Below are 10868 nucleotides of genomic sequence, written 5' to 3'. Positions count from 1 at the left end.
AAGCACTTCAGGGGGTTTTCATGTCTGATTCTATGCCTTCTGTTGTGAAGAAAAAAGAGTGTGGCGTGGTTAACCTGGACAGTTACGAAAATCCAGGTACACATTGGATATGCTACCTCAAAGCCAACAAACAACAAAGCATTTGTTTTCGATTCATTCGGAGGCATACCACCTGCCGGGTTGGTAAAGTATCTCAGTGTTGTCAACCTCTACTACAATGACGAACGCATTCAGGGTTTCAGCGACGTGAACTGTGGCCAACTCTACGTTTCCATGCTTGTCTTCCTCTCGCAATTAAATAACCGAACAATCGAGGATTTCCAGAAAGCATTGTAGCACCTAAAGCACTATGGGAGTATTCCATCTCACAAGAGAGACTTCACTTCTGAAACTCTCATTGCATGACGATATCATCTATCCTAAATCTATTGCTCTTCGTGCATTCTACAGCATGTACCTGATACCTAATGTGACGGTACACAACAATACCATCAAAATTGGCAGCGAAAAAACCAGCATCACCCCCGGCCAGTACAACCTGTCTACCTTGCAGGCTCAATTGCCAAGAAGTGTACTGCTGTCGCAAAATTCTGTAACTCACGGGGTGGAACTGGCGTCTGCCACGGAAACCGTAGACCTGGGTACCATCGGAGAGCTTTTGGGATTCGAGAACAACACAAAGCTCGAACCTGGCATCAAGCACATCGGTGCTAACATTCCTAAATTTCTAGCCATCGAGACTCTGAAACATACATTGCAATGTGGCAAAAGGTATGATCACCAAATCCTCGGACGGCATTCCAGGGAGTCACAAGTAGACAGGTATTATCGCTACGTTCAAACCAAACTCTGAGTTCATGGAGCCAATTATCTACACACCCTCCCCACCGATATATTTCCTGTATCTCGTAATCGCATAGACAACATAGAATTGGCAATTACCAACGAGAAGGGAGAGGTGGTTGATTTTGCAGGAGCCACGACCACTGCCGTCGTGGAGATTAACATATTATAAATAACCATCATGGAGCAAATCGAAAGTTACGAATTGCAGTCCTTCCCTCCCAATCGTCGCACGTTTGCCAACCTCAATGAAGCGAATCGAGAGATAGAATACGACGTGGACGTCGGGCATGGATTTATTCACCCTCACAGAGATGATTTGTATATTAACTTGGATGTAGTGAAGAGAGACAACGGCGAAGCATTTCTTGCCAATGCAAATTTAATACTTGTAGATAATTTTGTGCCGTACTTATTCTCGCAGGTGGAAGTTAGAAAGCATGGCACCGTCATCGATAGGGTTGACTACCCCGGGATTACCTCTACAGCTGTGGGGACACTGAAACTCTCCAAGACAGATGCTGCATACTACCAAGCAGGGGGATTCGAAGCAGGTACAAAAATCAAAACTCAAAGTCACACAGTACTGTTTCCCATGCGCCTGCTTCCTAGCTTCTTCTCCGACTACACAGAGATTATGTGGAAGGGTGGCTTGCGCGTCACTTTTCGCACAAGCGCCAACGACAACAATGCACTGATTCATGATCGATTAAATTAATCTGTTCATCTTGCCACCTCGGCTTGTGAAAATCCGCTTGTGACAGTGAATTCTGAATTTGAAGAGTGCTCTCCCAATGCAAATAGAGACAGTGGATTCAGAAAAATGTGAAAATTCTACAAAAATCGAACAATTGTAGTCGTGTGAAATCATAGTAATTGTTACGTTATAGTGAGAAGTGAATAAAACATACGAGGCCGATCATTTAGTTACGAAAAATATCTATGAAACAAATCCTTACTGGAAAAGGCAGTAGGTAATGGAACAAAGTTCAACACTATGACTTGATGTACTTTAGGTATCTAATTCCAGTGCGTACTTGATTTACAGCATCGGTATCTCGGACAATGTTTCACCCTTCGGTATATTTGAAGTGTGCAAATTAGTAACGCTGAAAGCTAAGTGAAATACAAGAAAATTACACAGCAGTAATCGTACCGAAGATGACTGTATTTGACCCAGTGAAAATGTAGAACATCTCAATATAACCCAGACTTTTATTTAAATTGATAAGATTGTTATCAAACCTTGTAAATCAGAAATCATTTTGTGGTGGTGGCATTCAAACCCACGCCCTCGAAGAGACTAGTGCCTAAAAAAGGCGCCTTAGACTTTTCGTCTATGCTACGCTACTCCACATGCAACCTTATTCCACAGAAAACGCAACGATTCCTTAAATTCTGAATGAGTCATCATCAAGTCTGTTCTGACAAGTGTGCCGTATTTACACTGAAATGAGATATCTGTTTATGCATTTGAAAAGTGTGAGTGAAATAAATTGGATCCGCTTGTCCCATGTTCTTGTTTCAAAGGGGAAATATATTTACAACGGTAACTTTAAAATTTACATAAGGAAAGCCCCGGGTGAGGATTGAACTCACAACCTTGAGATTATGAGACTCACGCGCTACCGACTGCGGTACCGAGGCCACACATTTAACTAAAAATCTATTTCGTCAACTTTTCTATCATCCTCGATATGGTAATGATTGTTCAGAGATTTTTCACGACACGAAATATAGGGCTTTAACTACTTCCAACAAAATGTAATATCAAATATTTATATAAATGGAGCACAATTTCGATCAATACCTCCTATTACGTTTTCTTGTGAAGTACTTTTAAGTTCTTGGCAGAACATACAATTCTCTTGATGGTCTTCTCATCCATGCAATAAAATTGTAAACACTCTTCTTCAGCTGCTCAATTTCACGGTGGAATAACATTCTGATACAAACTCTTGTTCGCAACCAATCAACTTCAGAGATCCGTGATTCAACGTTTCTGTCGTTTCTGAAACTTTATGTTACGGCTACTAATAATCTTCCAAGGTATACAGCAAGAGCAGCATATCATTTAGGAAACGTCAAATGAACATGAAATTCATGTTCGATTCAATTAATCTGTTCATCTTGCCACCTTATCTTGTGAAAATCGGCTTGTGACAGTGAATTCTCTATGTAAAGATTTCTTTCCCGATGTAAGTAGAGACAGTGGATTCAGAAAAATGTGGAAATTCTACAAAAATCGAAAAATTGTAGACGTGTGAAACCATAGTAATTGTTTCGTTCTAGTGAGAAGTGAATACAACATAAGAGGCCGATCATTTAGTTACGAGAAATATCTATGAAACCAATCCTTACGGGAAAAGACAGTAGGTAATGGAATAAAGTTCAACACTATGACTTGATGTATACTTACGAAGTCTGATTTATGTATCTAATTCCAGTGCGAACTTGATTTACAGCATCGGTCCCTCGGACAATGTTTCACCCTTCGGTAAAATTAACGTTTGCAGATTAGTAACGCTGAAAGCTAAGTGAAATACAAGAAAATTATACAGCAGTAATCGTACCGAAGATGACTGTATTTCACAAAGTAAAAATGTAGAACATCTCAATAAAACCCAGATTTTTATTTAAATTGATAAGATTGTTATCAAACCTTGTAAGTCAGAAATCATTTGGTAGTGGTGGCATTGGAACCCACGGCCTCGAAGAGACTTGTGCCTAAAAAATTCGTCTTAGACTTCTCGTCTACGCTACTCCACATGCAACATCATTCCACAGAATACTCAACGATTCCTTAAATTCTGAATGAGTCATCATCAAGTCTGCTCTGACAAGTGTGCCGTATTTACACTGAAATGAGATATCTGTTTATGCATTTGAAAAGTGTGAGTGAAATGAATTGGATCCGCTTGTCCCATGTTCTTGTTGAAACGGGGAATTATATTTACAACGGTAACTTTAAAATTTACAAAAGAAATGCCCCGGGTGAGGATTGAACTCACGACCTTGAGATTATGAGACTCAGGCGCTACCGACTGCGCTACCGAGGCCACACATTTAACTAAAAATGCATTTCGTCAACTTTTCTATCATCCTAGTTATGGTAATGATTGTTCAGAGATTTTTCACGACTCGAAATGTAGAGCTGTAACTACCTCCAACAAAATTTCCTATCACATATTTATATAAATAAAGCACAATTTCGATCAATACCTCCTCTTATGTTCTCTTGTGAAGTACTTTAAGTTCTTGGCAGAACATACAATTCTCTTGATGCTCTTCTCATCCATGCAATAAAATTGTAAACACTCTTCTTCAGCTGCTCAATTACACAGTGGAATAACATTCTGATACAAACTCTTGTTCGCAACCGATCATCTTCAGAGATACGTGATTCAACGTTTCTGTCGTTTCTTAAACGTTATGTTACGGCTACTAATAATCTTCAAAGGTATACAGAAAGGGAGGCATATCATTTAGGAAACGTCAAATGAACGTGAAATTCATGTTTGATTAAATTAATATGTTCAACTTGCCACCTTGTCTTGTGAAAATCGGCTTGTGACAGTGAATTCTCTATGTGAAGATTTCTTTCCCGATGTAAATAGAGACAGTGGATTCAGAAAAATGTAGAAATTCTACAAAAATCAAAAAATTGTAGACGTGTGAAACCATACTAATTGTTTCGTTCTAGTGAGAAGTGAATAAAACATACGAGGCCGATCATTTAGTTACGAAAAATATCTATGAAACCAATCCTTTCGGGAAAAGGCAGTAGGTAATGGAATAAAGTTCAACACTATGACTTGATGTATACTTACGAAGTCTGATTTAGGTATAGAATTCCAGTGCGTACTTGATTTACAGCATCGGATCCTCGGACAATGTTTCACCCTTCGTTATAATTAACGTTTGCTGATTAGTAACGCTGAAAGCTAATTGAAATACAACACAAATTACACAGCATTAATCGTACTGAAGATGACTGTATTTGACCCAGTAAAAATGTAGAACATCTCAATATAACCCAGACTTTAATTTAAATTGATAAGATTGTTATCAAACCTTGTAAGTCAGAAATCATTTGGTAGTAGTGGCATTCGAACCCGCGGCCTCGAAGAGACTTGTGCCTAAGAAAGGCGTCTTAGACTTCTCGTCTACGCTACTCCACATGCAACATCATTCCACAGAAAACTCAACGATTCCTTAAATTCTGAATGAGTCATCATCAAGTCTGCTTAGACACGTGTGCCGTATTTGCACTGATATGAGATATCTGTTTATGCATTTGAAAGGTGTCAGTGAAATAAACTGGATCGGCTTGTCCCATGTTCTTGTTTGAAAGGGGAAATATATTTACAACGCTAACTTTAAAATTTACAAAAGAAATGCCTCGGGTGAGGATTTTTTTTTTATTTACAATATAACTATTACATTCTACTACTTTTTAACAAGGTTTAACCATACTTCATTTGTGGTTACATTCACAAAAGTTACGTTATTGTTGAGTCATACAGTGTGTGTTGAATATAGTTTGCATATAACTTTTTTTTTTTACTAGGTAAAATTTTCCCATATTCACTTCGGTAGTAGTCCCTCATATTGTTTCCTGTTTGTCCTTTGAAAAAAATATATATCATGTACGTACCTATAATCCACTGTATCGCTCGATGCTTTGTAGCAGGGAAAAAATTAAATTCCGGAAAAATTATTAATTTCGGAGTAATACACTGACCTGATGATCGACTTATATGTGCTATCATTTTTTGGAGTACCAGCCAGTCTTGTTTTGCCTTTCCACAGTACGTCATCCTGTGTGCTATTGTATCTTCTAATAAACACTGCTCACAATTAGGGTCTGAACTAAACCCCAACCGGCCCGACCCTGTGGCCGAGTGGTGGGCGGCTCCTGTGGCGGAGTGGTTAGCACATCGCGCTACGACGCCAGGGGTCCCGGGTTCGATTCCCGGCTCGGCCATGGATGTTTGTGATTGTCTGTCCTGAAAAGTCTTGAAATTGAAATATGAATGAAATGATATGAGTGAATGAAGTGTGATGGGGGAAGCTTCCGCATAGGGGCTTTCCTTTAAAAAAAAAAAAAAAAAAAAAGTGGTTAGCACATCGCGCTGCGACGCCAAGGGTCCCGGGTTCGAATCCCGGTCGGGCTTGGTTGTTTGTGAATGTCCATTCATCAATTTCATCATTTCATCACTCATCCCCATCTTCGCAAATTAGCCAAGAGGCACAAAACGCGAAGTAAAATAAACTAAATCAAATCAAATTTGCTTTATTATCAATTAGTTCGTGAACAACTTGGTACCATTGACTGCATTGTCTATTGGATAAATGTTTTGCCGAAATATTGGTAAAAATTCTGTTCCAATTATATTGTGGGTGTTTCTTCACTATGTGCGGCGTATCCATATTTTGAGTAAGGTATTGATTATACAAATCTTTCACTGTTAGCTGATTATAGTCTATTTTCTTTATAAGGCCATATAAATATTCCATTATAGCGTCTTGATATATTTTTTGGGAAGTGGGAATTTTGATCTCATTCACTGGTGCTTCTAATGGAATATCTCTTATATATGTATACCCTGGAATGTCCTCGACATTTTCTTTAGATTGAATCATTGAAAAATACCGATGATTAAACAAAGCTTTTGTTTTTTTACCAACATCCACCAAACTCATTCCTCCTTGCTTTTTTTGTAAGCTAAGTGTCTGCTGATTCACTCGGAAAACTTTTCGTGCCCAAAGGAACCGGTTTAAACTTTTCTTTATTCGTACTAAGTTACGATTATCACATGGCCAAATTTGGGCTCCATACCACAGTTTTGATAAGATATATACATTTGCTATTTTGACTCGCGTACATAAAGTGAAGGGTCGTTGTATAAATTTGTGTATGGTATAATTAATATTCTGATATATATTATCCTAACTAAGTTTTATACTTTTTGTAGTGTCATTTGTAAAAAACACTCCTAGGATTTTAACTTGATCCACTTTTTTAAATGTCACGTCAGGTGGCTGTTCATGTTTTTTTCCTAACGTTAAGTAACACGTTTTAGTCATATTCACTAAGGCACCAGATTCTATTTCATATTGTCGTATACATTCCATTAAGTTCTTAATCGCTGCCTGATTTTGACATATGACTGTGACATCGTCGATATAAGCTCCAATCGTAAATTCCGTTCCTATATTGTTATTATTTACGGTCGTGCGACAGTGTTGAATTAAAGGTGCCAAGACCATTACAAAAAGGGGTAAGCTTAATGGGCTTCCTTGCGGAAGTCCTCTTTTGACTATGCATTTATTAGTTAAAAACCCATTGATTTTTGCCTTTAAGCTTATATTTGTCACTAATGTTTTAATATTTTCATACATTTGTCCATGAATACCCATCTTTTGTATTGTTTTTAACAAAAAACTATGTCCCACCCTATCAAATGCCTGTGAATAATCAATCGCTACGAGGTATTTATTTGGTTGGGAGTCTTGAGATTTTATTATTTCATCTCGTAATAGTGTCAATAAATGGTATATTTTTTTTGTCCAACTACTCCATATTGATATGGTGTAGCCAGTTTTGTCAAAATCAACTTTAATCGATTTGTTACACATCTAGTCAGTATTTTATAGTCTGTGTTAAATAATGTTATTGGTCTGTAATCTTTCATCTCCTTGGGTTGACTATTTTTTGGTATTAAAATTATTATTCCTGTTGTCTCATAATTTACTAAATTATTTTTGTTTAATACTGTATTAACCCATTTTGTTAATGTATTACCCATTGTTGGCCATAAAACTTTATATGCATTAGTCGCTATTCCATCTTCCCCAGGTGCTGTTCCCCATACCCCCTGTACTATTGCCTTATACACTTCTTCATTTGTGTATGGTTGGTTTAATCCAACCATTTCTTCTGATTGCAGGATTGGTATGTATTTGTCTAAATATTGACTAGCCTTCTCATTATTTTGATATGCGTTTGAATATTTATTTTCCAAATATTTATACACTATTTCTTGTATTTGGTTCCCCTCATTATGGCCTACTCCATGATTATCCTGCAGTTCTGTTATCAGACTCTGTTTTTGTCGCTGATATATATTTGTTACGTGAACTAAATTTATTTCTTCATCAATATCTATATTGGGGAGCGCACTGTGTATACGTATTCCTTCTACTTTTGTTGCCTGTAGGCGCAGTAGTTGTGCTTCTACTTTTTTAATTTTCGTTTGCGTGTCTCTGTCGTTTTTCTTTTTCTTATATAGGTCGTGTAATACTGCATAATGGAAATTAAATGTATTATACCATTCGTGTTGTTTTTCCCAGGAGTATTGTTTACAATATCTTTGGAAATTTGGTTTAAAAATTTCTGTCCACCATCTATTAATATTTTGTTCATATAATGATCTCTTAGTCCATTTTTCCCACTGTTTGTCAAAGCCAAATCTAAAATCTTCTTCAATTAAATGTGATGTATTCATTTTCCAAATTCCCCTCCCTATTCTAGTTAACCTTACCGGTGATTTCATTGTTGTAATATCACCATGGTGATCACTAAAAACCACCGGTTCCATATGAACAGAGGTAATATTTGATTTTAGTTCACTTGAAACATATCCCCTATCTATTCTCGAGGCACTAGTTGCAGTGACGTATGTGTATCCGAGTTCATTGCCTCTTTTTTCTTGCCACACATCCTTTAACTGCAAATTGTGCACCAATTTTTGCAAAGCATTTGAAAAATTATAACCCGGTGTTTGATCCACATTACATAATACACAATTAAAATCTCCTGCTAAATACATTGAACTTGCACTACCTGCAATATATTGTGGTACTGTATATGTATAAAAAATACTTCTTTCGTTCCGGTATCTTGATCCCGACGGGGCATAAACGTTAATTAATGTCAAGGTTCCCAATTTCCCCATGATTAGTCTTCCACTGGATTCTTTTTGTACTTGCCTAAATGATAGTCCTTTACGAACTAAAATTGCAGTTCCTGTACCACTTGAAATATAATTATTATATTCTATGTAATTTTGATTACATTCTAGCGAATTTCGGCCTACTTCTTGCAACATCGCAACATCTATACTTTTTTGATGCAAGAAACTACGTAATGATTTTAACTTTGTTTCATTTTTTATATTATTTATATTTATATTTGCAACTCGTATTACTGATGTTTCCATATTCCTATATAATACTATTAATAGTATTAAAATAATCCACACTTTTGTATAATACATATTTTCCATATAAATAAATTACTCTAAGTACTATGTTCTTGAGCTGGCTTTTCGCTTTCATTACTGCGATTACCATTCCCCATCTTCACTACTGGAGAATTTAATCCAATAATTGGAGCACTATTTGAAAAGTTATTTCCTAATCTGGTAGAACGCCGTTTTGCTATAGAGTTTTTTGTTTTTATTTTTCGTTTAAGCTTAGTTTCACTTACCTTCATTTGATTACTATTCTCACTCCCACAAGTGGAAATGAGATCACTGTCTTCTTCTGATTCTTGTTTGTCACTCAGTGATTTAGTGGCGGATGCAGTTTCCTCTGGTGATAAGGTAGTGGGGGGAGGGATGTGTCCATGAATTCTTCCTTTTTCTTCTCAGTCTTCATTAATTCTCTTGATTCTTTTTCTTCCTTCGACTGTTTTTGATCTTGAGATTCTGACGTTTTTTTATTTGCTCCCTCCTCTTGTGTTCTTCCTATTTGTTTTCCCATCTCATTATTACTGGTTGGCTTCATTTGTGAGGTAACCTCATTTTTCTTCTGATTTGATGCACTAGCTAAACCCTCTGAGCTTACTATGTCGGTCTCATTGGGCAAAGCTGCCTTACTGTAGGTTGCCTTGACTTTCGGTGGGACCCGTAGCGTAGTCATTTGCCGCTGGTTACAACTGTATCTTAAATGTTCATCCGAACCACAGAACTCACACGTTGGAGTTTGTCCCGTATATATATCACGTGTGCCTTATATTTGCCAATAGCTACAAATTATGGTATTGGCTTCTTTAAAGACATTTTTACCATACGTACGCCACTGGGCACAGGGTAACGAAACTTTTCACTCCACATTTCTTCTGTCACTTCATCCACTGTTCCATATTCACTGAATTTCCCGTGCACTTGTCTTAATTCAACTTCCATAGGTAAATTAAATACACGTACGTATTTCACTGTTCGACTTGCGTCTCTAATTTTTACTTTCACTACGTTCCCATTATCATACTTAAATTCTAATTCACCTGGGTACTGTTCTAGCAATTTTAACATAGTACGTTGTCGCACTAATTTCAAATAAACACCTCGCGCAGTTGTCGGTATTTGTATTGCTAAAATTTCATCAATACTAAGTTTAAACTTACTGTAAATGAACTCATGGACGTCCATTGCACTGGGTTTTCCTGCTCCATATGCGAAATTTATCAAAATGGTATTTTCACGTTCCATTTCTATCCTTTTTGTTCTTATTAACTATTGTCAAATACTATTATCGATCAGAGTCCTATTTTCCACTTGGCCCAACACTCGCACTCGGTTTTCCGCGTCACGCGTTATCTAAGCCCGCACGACTGCTTAGCTTCGACCTGCCTCTCCCGTGGCCAAGCACGGACTGATTGAACTCACGACGTTGAGATTATGAGACTCACGCGCTACCGACTGCGCTACCGAGGCCACACATTCAACTACAAATGTATTTCGTCAACTTTTCTATCATCCTAGTTATGGTAATGATTGTTCAAAAAATTTTCACGACTCGAAATGTAGGGCTGTAACTACTTCCAACAAAATTTCCTATCCCATATTTATATAAATAAAGCACAATTTCGATCAATACCTCCTCTTATGTTCTCTTGTGAAGTACTTTAAGTTCTTAGCAGAACATACAATTCTCTTGATGCTCTTCTCATCCATGCAATAAAATTGTAAACACTCTTCTTCAGCTGCTCAATTTCACGGTGGAATAACATTCTGATA

At 37.2% G+C, this 10868-nt stretch overlaps 2 non-coding genes across 2 annotated transcripts; both read right to left on the bottom strand.

The window, feature by feature from the left end:
* Nucleotides 1–2417: 2417 nt before the first annotated feature.
* Nucleotides 2418–2490, bottom strand: TRNAM-CAU (transfer RNA methionine (anticodon CAU)). Its single transcript has one exon. It is a non-coding gene; the product is annotated as a tRNA-Met (tRNA).
* Nucleotides 2491–3829: 1339 nt separating this feature from the next.
* TRNAM-CAU (transfer RNA methionine (anticodon CAU)) lies at nucleotides 3830–3902 on the bottom strand. The gene has a single exon. It is a non-coding gene; the product is annotated as a tRNA-Met (tRNA).
* Between the last annotated feature and the right edge of the window lie 6966 nt (nucleotides 3903–10868).

This window comes from Lepisma saccharinum, chromosome 3 (genome assembly GCF_977018435.1).
Source record: "Lepisma saccharinum chromosome 3, izLepSacc3.1, whole genome shotgun sequence".
Lineage (NCBI taxonomy): Eukaryota > Metazoa > Arthropoda > Insecta > Zygentoma > Lepismatidae > Lepisma > Lepisma saccharinum.
The sequence above is the reverse complement of the archived record's forward strand: the minus strand, read 5'-3'. Positions and strand labels throughout refer to the sequence as shown.